We start from the raw sequence: 15,524 nt of genomic DNA, 5'->3' as shown, positions 1-15,524 counted from the left end.
CCTGCATTTAATCACTTTACCAAACAGTATTTGTCCCGGTCACATGAGTAGCTGCTCCACAGCTCATCTTCAGCAGCAGTTACATCTCTGAAATCCCATCATCCGCTCTCTCACCGTGTCTGGTGATTAGCTCTCTCCTCCCTGCAGCAGCCAGTCGATGCTCCACCCGACCGACCTCCACTCTTCAACTCTCCTCCCATCAGTCTGCACCACTGACCTTCCTGCTCTGATCCCACTGCCTTAGTGGGCTGCTATGTAGAGAAATTCACATGCCAGCATCTTCCTGAATGTTTTCAACTCATCCTTACTGAAAGAGTAAGAGAATCACTCTTGGGTTAAAGAAATATTTCACAGATTTCTTTCTCTCTTAAGCAGTGGTTCAGAGTCTTGCAGGCCTCACTAATGGTTTCGAATCCAGTGATCAAAACCCGGTCTCCTGCTGCTCTTTTTCTGAGTCACATTAAGGCAAGTGCCTTAAAATGAAAAACTTTGCCTGAGGTTATCATGATGTTTAATGCATATATATATATATGTGTATGTGTGTGTGTGTGTGTGTGTGTGTGTGTGTGTGTGTGTGTGTGTCCTCCACAGACACACACATTACCATCAAAACATCGTTTGTCATACACAGCCATATTTGCTGTGCTTGATCACACCAGGATGTGATTATTTTCAAGGGCAGAGTCCTGACTCTCGCAGTTGAAAGCTGGAGGAGCACATGCATCAGTATCGATTAGCTCCCTGTGTGTTGAGCTGAGCAGGGAGAGCCTGGGGAAATAAAGCATCAGCTCGCCTCAGATGGATCTGCCGCCACCATGCACACACACAAAATCACATGCACCGAGGAAACAGGCAACACATAGAGAGGGCTTTATGTTCAGGGCCTCTGACTGCAAATACTGGACCGTCATTTGACTTTAATTTAAAGTGAAGTGATCCGTCTGTGGATTCAAGATGAATTTGTAGACATTAGCTGTAGCTAAACCTTTTTTTTTTCTTCACAAGAGGTCACTAAAAGTGCTTTTAAAGGTGTGAGTAAACCTTAATGATCTCTCTTATCTTAAGTTGAAAGCCTGACTGGTGTGTTGCTGACCAATAAGTCCCACAAACAAACTTTCACAGGTCTGTTCCTGCTGCTCTGTGGTCACAATAGACAGCTCGCAATCAGCTAAATGTGTGTAAAGAACATGTAAATGGAGCAGAATGGCTCTCTAATGCACTCTTAACAGAGCTTTTTAACAAGCGTCCGAGTGTCACTGAATGTTTATACAGTAAAATGGGTTTTATAGCCACAGGAGAGTTCAAATTGAGGGTATTTATTTGCACTACAGATTGTTCTCAGTGGGGATCATTAAATATTGTTCAGTAAAGTCAGGGTTGTAGGCTTTTCACAAACTAATTTAAACATTTCTGTTCATCATCCAGTCAACAAATCACTGCTTTAACTTCAAAGTTGATTTACCCAAGTAGGTCTTTGTGGGAGAAGGACAAAAGTGTAGGTCTAGTTTACTAAAATTTGAGTTTGTTCCACAGTTATATCACTTTAAATGAGACAATGTAATACTAGCCACTGTTCAGATGCTAAATATGTGCTTCAATGAGTCAACCCAAGCAGACAGACACATCACCATCCAAAGGTTTGAGTTGTTAAATTGTAAAGGAGTCGGACTCCTAAACAATGCAAGTCATTGTGGAGGGTTTGACAGTAAACACTATCTGGAATGAATCAGCAGCATCACAGACAGTCGGCGAGGCCTGGTCGCCGCTTACGCTTTCCCAAAAGTAAGCAAGAGCGGCGCAGCGAAGATGAATGGATGGACGGATGGATGGGTCTGGTCCTGAGCGTTGTGTCTGCGCTTAAATCATCGTGCGCATGTTTACAGCAGAGCGGTGGCACTCAAGTGAGCTGAGCGGGAAATGTTTGGACAAGGTGTAAAACAAAAGGCCGAGCAGCACCGGCTCTTAGGGAAGATGCTTTATGTTTAAGTAGAAGTCTCCCGCCATCACCACTGGAACAATACTGTGTGTCTCCTGCTGCTGTTGGAGCAGCCCTCTGCAGCCAAACAGGGTGACAGCCTCCAGATACCTTTTACAGATGAGGGTCCCAAATGGAGTAAAGGTCAGTGAATTGATCAGACTAAACCAGCACCTTCGCCTGCTCTCACCATCTTCCTCACTCACTCCCTCAGGATATTGAACCACCCTCCATCCCTTCCACAGAACCCACCCCTGATACGTGTCCTGCATTCAATCTCATCAGCTCAGTGCAAGATGACATTTAAACCAAGCAGCAGCTCCATGTGAAGGTAAGAGGTGCTGTCAGTGACCTGTAAGCCAGGTGTGTATAATGGAAAATGAGAGCTTGGGCTACATTTCCCCCATGGTAAAAAGATTAAGGCAGTTCTAGCGTGTTAATATATTGGTGGGAAAAAATATGTTCAGAAACATTAACACAGCTGTGGGTCTTTTTTTAATTAAAAAAAGTTCAGCAGGGGATTATTTTCACAACTCATTGATTCAAATGTCTGTGATAATGAATATCTCCTTGGGGACAACAAAGGTCTATCTATCTATCTATCTGTCTATCTATTCATCTATAACATTCCAGAAAGCACTTTTAAAAATGTTCAGTTTAGTTTCCAATACATCTATCCCCATTCTATAACTTCTTGTTTTATCCAGCCAATAATGTTCAGCTGGCTATAGGCTGGAATGTTACCTGTGTTTGATCAGAATTGTTAAGTAAGTGACATTTCAGTTCAGTTCTTTCGGTGATCCAAACAATTACTGTCAGAACTCAGTTTTATGCCGACGTTCTCGCCTCCCTGAACCAAAACCATGAAGCAAAAGATCCACTTAGAACATAACTAGCAGGGTTAGCCTTTAAATCCTCACACCTGGGCTGACATCAGAGTGCGTTCATCATTTTGTAGGACTGTCCAAATGTTACACTCCATATAGTTCACTCAAAGTATCCCACAATTCAGCCAATGGTCACTGACCTAACGATATGTACCATCATGCATTGCATCAAAGGAAAATGGAAGACAGACAAGAGACAATTGAGGATTGGTGGCATTTCCACAGATTTCATAGGTTATTTTATAGTGTTAAGATGCATTTTCTAGAGAATATATCGTTTCTATATCTGTATATATGTATATCTTGGCATAATAATAATTTAGCACAGAAATGCCAGTCAGGTCTGACACATTTCAAATGATCGGCAGAATAAGCAGTGCTGAGACTCAAGTAGTGCTCGACAATGCCAAGGAGCTCCCAACATAGTTCACTATTTATTAGTCTCTAGACAGGAAGTAGGGAGGAGGGAATGAGCGGATGCTTCTGGACACAGCCACTGTATAATCTTGATGTCTTTACTTTCACCACATGGTTTTCCTGCTCAACCAGATTCTGCGACTCTAGACCAGCCACCATGTGGCGCTCACAAGGAATGACAGAACAAAATCCTGCTTGCGTTCTGCAGAGATAATTCAAATAAGGTTTATTGTCTTGATGTTCATTACATCACTGTGTCAAAACAATCTGCAAAATCATTGACAGGTGAAACTAATGACACTGATTGTCTTGTTACGATGCAACATTTTGCGGGGAATGCTTGGGTCCTGACAAACAGCCCGAGCCGTTGGCCTCACCTTTGAACTCAACCAATCTCAATCTGCCTGAGATCCCATCTGATTCATTGATCCATGGAGATCCCATCCTGCAACCTACAGAATCTGAGGGATGAGCTTCCAACATTGTGTTTCAGGCACAACAAGAACATCCCTGTTGTCCTACGTCTACACTGCTGAGAGCTGTTTTGGCGCCACAACAGGGGTCTACACAATACTAGGCAGGTGGTCTGAACGTTGTGGCAAATCAATGTATGTAAACAACTGCAGGTACTCATGCAACATACTGTTGGAAAGACAATATTCTTGTGATTCGATTGATGCAAACCATTTCAAGACACAATAACAACTCTAAGTACAAGCAACACCTCTGTCAAAACGACCAACCAACAAACTCACTAATGAAGCCACATAGTAGTTCATAGTTTAATGTCTAATTGTGCATTTATTTTGCTTGTACCAAACATCAAAAGTTGACTATGTAAGTGATACTGAAAACTGTCCCATTTGTGAAGCTGAAATTAGAATGTTTAGACTTTCTGCCGGATAAATAACATAAATAACTGAGCAATGATAATAATAGTTTCTGATTCATTTTCCATCAACCTATTTGTGAACTAGATTAAAAGAAAAGCTACAAAAGTCCACATTCATAAACAGAAATACCACAGTTAGTGGTTTGGTCTACACAACAGACGCCTGGCATATTGACACCAGCTTCTGAAACATTAAACAGTACCGAATGACTGAATGTAAACGTCACAAAGACCATCTTCATCAGATGATGCATTGGCCCTTCGATTTAATCGATATATGGCTTGTGGTGCTGACATGACCAGTCATTTAACTGATTAGTTGGCTGACTAAATATTAAGCAAAACAAATGTGAATTCTTTTTAAGTCATCTATGAAATAAGAATGGCTTCAGATTCTCAAATGTTATCTTTTGCTTCTTTTCTACATTTTAAATGACATTTCATTCAAGTTTTAGTTGGACAAAGCAATGTAAAGAGGTCACCTTAGAGAAACTGTGATTGTCTTTTGACATTTCATAAAGAAAGATTTTGATTGAAGAAATAATTGGCAGATTAAAAATGAAAGAGTCCTTGTGTTGATTCAAACATCAGCATCACAGCTCCCGAAGAGTTTTGAGCATCAGTGTATTGTTGTTAACGGTCTTTCATGGTTTAATTCTTAGGTATTCTGCAGCTACACAAGCAGATATAAAGTGACAGATGTTGGCATGAGTTATGCTGCAGCAATTCTTTATGGTTGAAAACATGACACAAAGAACAGAGGGCAAATTGTGGTGCGGATGTATCACTACCCCTAGTGGTATCTACACATATCGATAGCTCCCTATTTTGTTTGCTGAGGAATTTGATATATTGGCTGCTGAGACTTTTGCTGCCACCTCATACGACAGTGGTGAAATGTGTTTGTGGTGCTCAAACAGTGAGCTGTGATTGTTTTCAATGCATTGTGTACGACAAAGACAAAGGAAAAGCATCTATCCACCCTCATGGCATTGGGATGACAACGGAACTATAAGAGACAAATAAATAGAAAACCTTAGCAAACTAAACCAAAATCATCTACAAGAGAAATGTTTTTGTGGTGTGAATAAACTGACAAATGAAAAAAGTGAAGACCATCTAAGAGCTGATGTCTGTAAAAAAAAAAGAAAAAACACAACTGTACGCTTCATCACCTTCAGTCAGACTCCAAAACAAATGTTTGAAATGATTAATGTATAAATCGGATTTTTTGGAAAGCTGCTGAGGTAGTTGATGAATCTTTACAACAGGGATGGAAAGTGCAAAGTTAGCATGAGGCCCACAGCCAAATTAATGGAAACTACACTGGTTTTAAATAAACCGTTCAAAATACTGCACTAAAAAAAACGCAACTCTCAAAAGCAAACAAAACTAAGTCAAAATGTTATGGAAAATTAGTTTAAGTAAGCAAGACTAAAGAAGAAAAAAATCACATGCCTACCCCTTTTGAAATGGGTAGAAATCTTTCTTGTCTCAAAGAACATCTTAAAATGGGTACTATGTGCCTAGATACAAAGCAGAGATTGTTCTCAATGCGTAGGAAAATGTGCTTAAATCTACAATCCAGTACTATTGTGAGAATTAATAACTAAGGCTGCCCTCAAATCTGCAGAAAAGAACAGCATACTGTGCCTAAAAGGCTAACACTGATGTTCTTGTACTACTGCTAGAAATGAGAGCTGCTTGCTTTAAGAAAGAGACTAATCTAAATGGCGTGGTGAGCAGGGAGTCGGTCTTGATGGGTATCAGTGAGACAGTCTGAATTTCTATCCACAACTCTTTCTTTTTAAGGACATCCCTCTGAACAGCCATCAGTGCTAACACAGATTGTCATCAACTCAGAAACTCGCTGCACTCACAGTGTCACGACTTCACTACTCCAACATGAAGATGAATAAAACATAACCTGTGCAACTGAACTGTAAACACAATGAACAGAATGGTAAAATGTAAAACAAAATAACATGACAGATTATTCCATACAAAATCATGCTGACCTACTCAGAATCAGATGATTTTTATGTACAAGTAGATTTAATGAAGCCATGCTCAAACGTACATTCATACTATGAATATTGTCAGTACCTGAGGGTGGGTTGAAATTTTGCGCTTTTTGATTAGCACTATTTTTACCCTCATTATTTTATAGGCATAAAGATATATAGACATGAATTTTTCAGGGCTGAAAAACACACTGGAGCTCTGTTGAAAACTACAATCAAAACAATTTTACATCCAAAATCTCACTTTTGCTCAGTAAAATTCCAATTTAACCAACTTTGCGCATTGATATAGTGAGATGTGTCACAGTTTCAGCTGCAAAAATGCAATAGTTTAATGTCTATGATGTAGAGTCATAATAACAAGCATTGGTACTCAAATGTCAGTAACTTGAGAAAATGTTAAAAAGTGCATTATAGGTCGACTTCTGAAGGTCATATTAGCACATAGGATAAGCTACAGCAGATGAAAGGGCTCATTTTTACCAACATTTTGATACCAAGTTAATATTCCACACACGATTCCTTTTGCTTCAGAATATTTTTTTATAATATAGGCATGTTTAGACATTCCCAAAATGTAAAATGTGAGATTCTATTTAATTAAAGCCATGACAATTCCTGCACCATCATTTTCCAGCCCAGTAGAAAAGACTAGTGTTGGACACCAAGATTACACACAACATTGTTGTTCACAATCTGACAGACAGAACAAGGACTCGGCACTATTACAGAAGAATACGAAAACTGTCAAAGAAGAGCTAACTGCTTCAAACTTGTGTGATCAACGTGGTTTGTTCAAAGTATTATAGAAAACTTGTAAATGTCAGTGTTGTTTACCGATGTCACAGTCTAAAATATAACTATACTGGTAAACACAACATAAAAAGACACTATAATGCTATTCTTTATGCAGGAACTAGCATCCATATCTACATATAATAGAAGAAGCAAAGGACACAATATAAAAGCTGGCAGTTTTCAAGGTGAAAAAGTAAACGTCAGACCTATGGCAAGACAACAAATCAAACCTTCTCATAATAAACAATTTTCTTCTCGGATTGCTTCATGGATCGGCGACTTTGTTACGTATAAACATTATCCTTTATTGTATTTTGTCTACGGGAAGATAACTGTTGTGCTGTAGAAAAAGACTGGCAGTGTGAGGAGATGCTTACAATAAAACATTCTGACTTTGAGTAAGAACTTTTTTGCTCCTCAACATTGTTCGAATAGCTTTATAATGCTGGAAATTCTAATTTCTGGTATTCATTTACTCAAAACCTGTAATAAAATCTCAGTAACAAATTATAATCTTGCATAAAATAAGTAAAACTTGATGTGACATATTTTATCTAACTCAGATTTCCTTTTTTCCTTGACATATATGCTTTATTTCAGAACAGTCTAGATTATGCAGATCATCATCATTTGATAAAATACTGGGAGATCTGTGATATATAGTTCGTATTATAAAATTGTGTGCTTTTCTGTGCATCTCGCCATAAAATGTTGGCAGTAGAAACATCTTTTCATAAGCAGAGAAGACTGACTGAAATATGTCAGAATCGTAACGATGGGATCATTTATAGTTTAGATGTTAGGAAAAACCCGTTCCCAGTGTCTAATAGAAACACATGCATGCAAAAATAAAATGGTCCTTTAACACTGACAAAAGACAAAAAACATCTGTCAATCTTTCAGTAAACGTTAAAAGTGAGTGAGTCTGCTTCCGATTGTTAATTGACATAATCAATGAATTTATCAACACGTCAATCGATCCCTATTGATGAGCAAAAACACTTCAGTAGTCTTCCTGAACAAGACTCTGAACAGCTCTTCACCCCACAACAAAATATTTTGAGGACCTAGCACAGCGCTCAATTTAGACGGTCGCCTGGTCGCCGCGAGCGCCGGGAATCATGGGAGGTTGATGACATCATACAAAGTGGCTGCCTCCATGAAGAAAACATGATAGGCGGTTCAGCTCGATCGAGCGCTCGATTTAGACGATCGCCAGGTCACCATTTGCGGCTAAAAACGTCGCAAATGGCGACCTGGCGACCGTCTAAATCGAGCGCTGCTAGCACAAATTCCAGATGACTATAGTTATAAAAGTGACATTACTACTACTATTAATAATAATACAACTTTGTCATGTAGCTATGCGGTTTAAACAAAATACATTTTTATTCCTCTATTGACACACTGTGGTTATTTTTAGCTACAGGGCAACAAAAATCTTCCAAATGAGCCTTCAGACCATTAAAATAATCTGAAAATCCCTGCATACTCCTCTTACATGTACACTTCCATGTCTTCTGCTCAAGAATCTCCTTGCCATGATCTAGGCCTGCCATTCAAGAGCAAAACACACTGCGGCAGAGTTACCTCTTCCACCCTTCATATCTTTTCTTCGTGAATATTTCATGCTCTGCTCGTCACTAAACTGCCTGTCCCAGAGCGCCTTCTTTCCCCTTTGTGGGAAGCAAGTGGTTGCTCTTCAGCAGCACTTAGTGCCTTTGCAGCAGATTGAGCGTTGCCATGATCATGACCGAGTCACGAGCCCCATGGCGCAGCTAAAGGAGAGGCTGAGGAGGCTACGAGCAGTGTTCAGAGGAGCTTCACTTAATGCAGGATCACAGTGCTCATCTGAAGGCTGAAAGACAGGCCTTTTCTTTCACAGTCAGCAAGGAATGTCCTAGAAATTGGGCAGCCGCCGTGGATAATGCAGCAGCCAATAACACTGTTTCCTTCAGCTGGAACGATGAGATACTGTTTGGCACGCTTATCTCCAGAGATACTTAATGGAAGGAAAATTTATAGCACCAATAGCCATCAGGACACTGTGTCTTACAAGTTCCCTTGTATAACCGTGAAGCGTTTAATGTCCTTACACAAATACTTCTGTTTATTTTTTGACATTGAACAGGTTTAGTCTGGCCAAAAGATGTTCCACACAAAAAAAATGAAAAAAGCATCACCTGTTTTTTGCTTTATCTACCTGGACAAATAAGATAGGATTAAAGTCTGACTTATTTGTAGTTCAGTCAATAAATCATTTGTTAGGTCTGTTAATAGTTATTCAGTTCGCAGCAAAATACAACAGAGATGATCATCACATAACCTATGAACCAGCAAATGCTTGGCTTTACAGCAATATTGTGACTTAATAGGTTATTAAAATTAATTTGTTTTCTGTCAATCAATTAATTCATTAGTAGATTCATTGTTTTGCGTGTTTGTATGTTGCATTTTTAGATTTCTGTATGTGTGCGTGGATGTAATAAATAATGTGTTGTTTAACCAAGCAATTTCTGCTCCTCATTTTTCACCACAATATAAAGTTCTGCACCTCTCTGGAAACAATATAACTATGAATAGAAGTAGTGAGGACTCACAAATGTCTTTTGTGCAGTATGACACAGTTATGATGCAATAAATCACAAAAAAAGAAAAAAATAATTGTATCGCTTAGATTATTTTACACCAAAAAAAAAAAACATTGTCCATATTTTCTCCTATCAGTTCTGTGTAAACACAGCCTGCAGTTCATCCTAATACTCTCAGAATTGTTATTACGTGACTGTTGGCTGCAGCAGAGTCACTAATGGCTTCTCAGTTGCACTGAAGGACGCTGAATTTTCTTGTTTTTGAGAGAATCAGATTTATTTTTGACAAATTTTGAAGTTATATATGAGATTTGATGAAGCCATGACTTCAAGCTTATATCTGTTTAATTTTAATGATGAATCGTGTGTCACACATGTTCCCTCTAGGACAGCTGGAGAACCATAAAGTCAAACCACTCACATTTCTCTTGGTTTTTACATTTTCTAGATCAGTTAAGATAACATCCCTTAGAAATGAGTTTTTGACCTCTAGGGATGCTGGTTAGCATTTTCCTGAAATCTTTATGCTAAGCTATGCTAATTAACTCAGAGTAAGGCTGCAGTTAGTGACTTTTTTATTTTTATTTTTAATTAATCTGTTGATTTTATTCTTCAACAATAATTGTTTGGTCTATAAAAAGCCAGAAAATTGTGAATAATGTTGGAAAAATGCACTACTTTGGCTCTGATCCACTCTATTTGAAGCAACCACTCGTACAATGTCCAGCACACAGCACTAATTGACTGGCTACATGTTATGACTAACAGCATATCAACACTGATGGATAAATGTTTAAAAGTTCTCTTTTAATTTTACATACATAAAACAAATAAACAAAGATCTTTCAATTAAGATTTCTGTTGGAGTTTCTGTTATTCTAAATTTTGAATCAAGATGTTACATTTTGCTGCAAATGTACAATTACATTCAAAACATATAATATATATTTTTTGTCATTAAATTTACTCTGATTGTTGGTTTACCTCATTACTAATTTATTTGTTGACAATTAATTGACTAATCATGGCTACTCTTACAGCTTTAACTTCGTTTCCAGATGTAAAATTGGCATCAATTGTCTCATCTCACCCTTAAAAAGAAGCTGACAAGCCTTTCTCCCATAATATTGAACGACACTATTAAGAGATAAACCTAAAGTACCTTTAGTTCAAAATAAATCCATTCAAATGATGTGATCTGCTAAAAAAGTGAGACTGTTAATCTGGCAGAGATTTGAGGAAGGAAGTGGAGCTGAATGACCTGTGTTGGGGACAATGTCACACTGCAGCCCACAGTATTTCTCAGAGTGTGACACAATAACGACTTGTTCTTGCCATTGAACATTGTGGCTCCATTTGGACCGATGCCATAACGGCGCTGTCAGAATCCTGCTTCCCCTCACCAGCTCCCCAAACAAACTCTGCCTCTCTCTACCACATAATGGCTCCTTCTTCTCACACAATGCAGCAGCTAAAGTATGTGGAGTGACAGTGGCTGATGCAACGCTGCGGTCACCGAGGCTGAGCAACTTGCACGCCTTGCTCAGAGGCACGCTGGTAGGACCTGAGGCGAGCTGGAGATTTCTCCCCCAATGCTTCGAGCTGCAGTGTCACCATAACTCATACTTCCCGTGCTTAGATGTAACGGTTAAGAGGAACATTGTACGCTACGCCACTAATGGCAGAGGAATGACATCTATTCTCAGTCAAAGCAGATTGAGGGTGAGCTATCTGTTACAAAGAGGAATAGCCGAGTTTCCTTTGACTTGATTAGAGTGTCCGGCGAGCCAATAAACGCCGGGACAGATATTAATGTAATTGCTGAAGCAGCTGGTTCCTGTCTGAGTTATGATCCATTGTTTCAGGGGAAAAACACAGAGAGGTAGGGAATCAGAGAGAGAGGAAACGCTATGGTACAATAACCATTTGTTAAGAGAGAGAAAAAGAGGAAGTTCACAAAACTGTGTTTGCGCAACAGATATAAACAGTGTGCCTGAACACGAAGGCCTGTCAGCCTTTGTCTCAACAACTAAAGCCGTTTTTATACTTCGATATATATCACTGTCTGCCTTTCGCTGGAATTGTCAGAGCACATCATACCTGAGAGCTCCAGAGAACATTAACAACTGTCCTTGCCAAGATCTTTTCTGAGAGACTCGACTCCTAATTGAATTGCATTCACTTATTTGTTGCTTTGTCGGAGGCTTGCACTCCGTCGTTGTTTCTGAAGGACTAAACAAAGTGGTATTGTAATTCCTGACATTTCAATTTCTTCTTTTCTTAAGGACCACAGGATTATATTGTTGCATCTAATCATACATCTGGGTGGTTCACAGTACAAATGAATCTAACAGATTTTAGGATTCTAATATAAATTTCAATATATTTTTAGGTAAAGATTCAGTTCAGTATGTAATATACTAGAAATATGATGAAGGTAAAGCTGCAATGGTTGCAATGACTGTCACACAAAGAGGATGGCATGAAATTGCACAATCACTGACAACAGTTTAACCCTTTGCAGCCTTTGTGATTCGCTAATTTCATTGTTTCAAATTGAAATCAATGAATTGTTCAGTACTGTTCAGTATCTGTCTTAATTTGCCTTCAACATAACAAATCACTGTCAGTCAGTATCTGCTTGTGATCTTTATGCACACGCACATGCACACGCACCCATTAGGGACAATGATGACTGCAAAAATCTGCACAGATTTAACAGACGAGGAAGTGCTAGCACAGAAAACTGAGGCTTTATTGGTTACATAGACCGACACATGACACAGAGCAGAACCAAGCCATGAGTAAATGCTGGAAGCAAAAAACTTCCACTTTCAGGAGAAACATGACCGATTCAATTTTTAATCTTTGCACAAAACTAGAGTACAGAGAATGCTGAATGAACTATCCAAGGCAAATGTATCAACAGGAAATCCCATACCTAATAACAGGGCTTTTCAGGCTGCAGTACATGGAGTTTACGAACACTACTCTATATAAAAAAAAGTGACAAGTTGAAGGAAAAAAAACTGTATGATGTGTCTTAGCAAAGTGCAAGGCAACCACATGAAACCAGAACACCTCCAGTCCCCTTTGGTATTAAATTCATGGGTCTCTGAAACTATCTACTAAAAAAAGGATACGCACCATTCTTATCTGGTGCTTTGATGATGGTGGTGGAGAGTGGCACCAGTCCTAAATCTCTAAAAGTTAAACCAGGCTCTTTTACTATCATATGATATTATACAATAAGATTTTACTTGACTATTGTTGCGCAAAGAACAACAAAACGTAGTCGTCAAACACGTCATATATTACAGCTTGCAGGAAGCTACACTCAACAAAAATATAAACGCAACACTTTTGTTTTTGCTCCCATTTTTTATGAGATGAACTCAAAGATGTAAAACTTTTTCCACATACACAATATCACCATTTCTCTCAAATATTGTTCACAAATCTGTCTAAATCTGTGATAGTGAGCACTTCTCCTTTGCTGAGATAATCCATCCCACCTCACAGGTGTGCCATATCAAGATGCTGATTAGACACCATGATTAATTCAATTCAATTTTATTTATATAGCGTCAATTACAGTCAAATCGTCTCAAGACGCTTTACAGAACCCATATGCCTGACCCCCAGAGCAAGCCCAAAGGCGACAGTGGCAAGGAAAAACACCCTTTTAACAGGGAAGAAACCTCGAGCAGAACCCGGCTCTAAATAGGGGGGACCCATCTGCCTGCTGGCCGGGCGGGTTGAGAAGGACAGAAGAGGGCAAGGGGGAGGGATGGGAGAAGAGGGAGGGGTGAGAAAGCAAGGAAAAGGATTAGTGCACAGGTGTGCCTCAGACTGCCCACAATAAAGTGTCAGACAGTTTATACATGTAGATAAGACAGTAGAAGACCAGAGTAAAGGTTTTACAAACACAAAAGCATGAAAGAGCTTTGCTAAAAGGAAGATTTCTAATGACTGAATGTTAAGGAAATGCTACTTTGATTCCACATCAATAATTTTCTGTGTGTTGCACTGCAAATGACACAATGCAATTCAATTGAAATGTATTTATATGGTTACAAATCACAACATGAGTCATCTCAGGGCACTTCATAGTAAAATATGTCCTCTTTAAAGAAAGCTCTAGTGTACAAAATAATGAGGGTTAATCATTATTAAATAATATGTAATAATTATTATTTTAATTTGGGGGGATATTATGCAGCCTTATCTAATAGCTGTATTGCTTTGTCACTTGCACGCACAGTTAATAGTGAACCATTAATCATGTTAATTATCTCTGAACAAGAACATCAAATCCATTTATACAGTTATTAATATAACATTTAAATTCCTTACAGTCAGCTAAATCTCATAACAAAGGTGAAGTTTCTCTGATCACCTACATTAACCAATTTATTGTAATCAATAACTATCTGAAATCTCTCCTGTGAGGTTTTGTCATCAAAAGAGGTAAATGTAATTTGTGGATTATAAAGTGGTCCTATGCTGCCACTTGGTGGTTATAGTTGAGTACTGCACATGAAGCGCAGTCACGGGGGAGTCGAATGCTTCTGCACAGCTGCACACATCAGCTGAACACTGTCCACGCAGCATTTCCTATTCTAAATAAAGCCATGACCTGTTTTAATGTTTCATGCTTTCCGTTTCCAGGCAAACAAGTGCCAGCATCAGCATATTTCAGATGCAGAAAAATATCTGCAGTGAAGTAACCTTTTACTTCACTGCACATGCACAATGCCTTGTCTCTTACAAATTCAATCAAAACTGTTTTTATTCTGGGCATCTCGGTAGCTCAACTGGTTGAGTGGGTGACCCATAAACAGAGGCTATAGTCCCCAATGCAGTGGTCATGGGTTTGTGTCCCATATAACAAAGTCTAAAAAGCCAAAAAAACTTTCAAAAAAATAATCGTCTTTATTCCTTGTAAGAATTTATCCTGCAAGTGATGATTGATAAACATTTGCAGCTGCTGTTCAGATGTGTGAAAGTAGCAGCAATTAATAACTGATAATAATCTGTAGTTCATATATAAACATGCACATAATTATGATTTCCACTAGATGGCAGGTCGAGCTCAGTCACTCGCTGCCTTTCTCTCTTTCCCCTGAAGCTTCTCATGAGTTTTCCATCTAATCATGTCTTATTCTTCTGGGAACTGCCTCCCAGAGTATCACACCTGCCCACTTCCTTTTCTGCCTACATGCCAGGGGAATGCAGCAACCTGCTCCCACAATGCACTGCAGCTCCCCTCCGTGAGGAAACACTGCTGTGGCGCTGGGAGCATATGGCACTTTCTTTAAAAAAAAATAACAAAATGAGCCGGAAATTAACCTTTACTATGACATGCTGTATGTAAATGTTGACAGGCGCCGAGGCTCATGGGGAGTGAAGGATGTGGAAGTCTCTGGAGCGTCAGGTGACACCTTTTCTTGCTGTTTTACTCTTTGCCTTGGAGGGTGTTGATGGAGCTTGTTTTCATATGCAAACATGTGTACACTGGGACATGAAACTTTTTCTGTGACGGTAACAAAAGTGAAACTCTTCAACTATCAGTCCTCTGAGAGAAGTTCTTTTGCTACAACCTGAAATTCATTAAAGCTTAATGTAATCATAATTCATTTGAACAAAGCAGAGAATATGGGATGTTCGCCTTATTTGAATCTTTATCCACTAGAGAAGGAATTATTGGTTAACATTTTTTTTTCAGTTACAACCAGATAAATGTAATTCTGCTAAAAGTGTATGTGTTGACTGACTTTTACTCTCAACAGTTCATCAGAAGGATCGAAATGGAAATTTTTAGTGCAGATTTTAAAGATTCAAAGCGGCTGCACAGTTAAATCAGCTTAATCTCGGACTTCATATTTGCATAAATGACTACCATCCTCATTATCCATCCTTTGTGACCTACAGCTACTT

The sequence above is a fragment of the Acanthochromis polyacanthus genome, chromosome 12, assembly GCF_021347895.1.
Source record: "Acanthochromis polyacanthus isolate Apoly-LR-REF ecotype Palm Island chromosome 12, KAUST_Apoly_ChrSc, whole genome shotgun sequence".
Taxonomy (NCBI): Eukaryota; Metazoa; Chordata; class Actinopteri; family Pomacentridae; genus Acanthochromis; species Acanthochromis polyacanthus.
Note: the sequence above shows the minus strand (reverse complement) of the source record.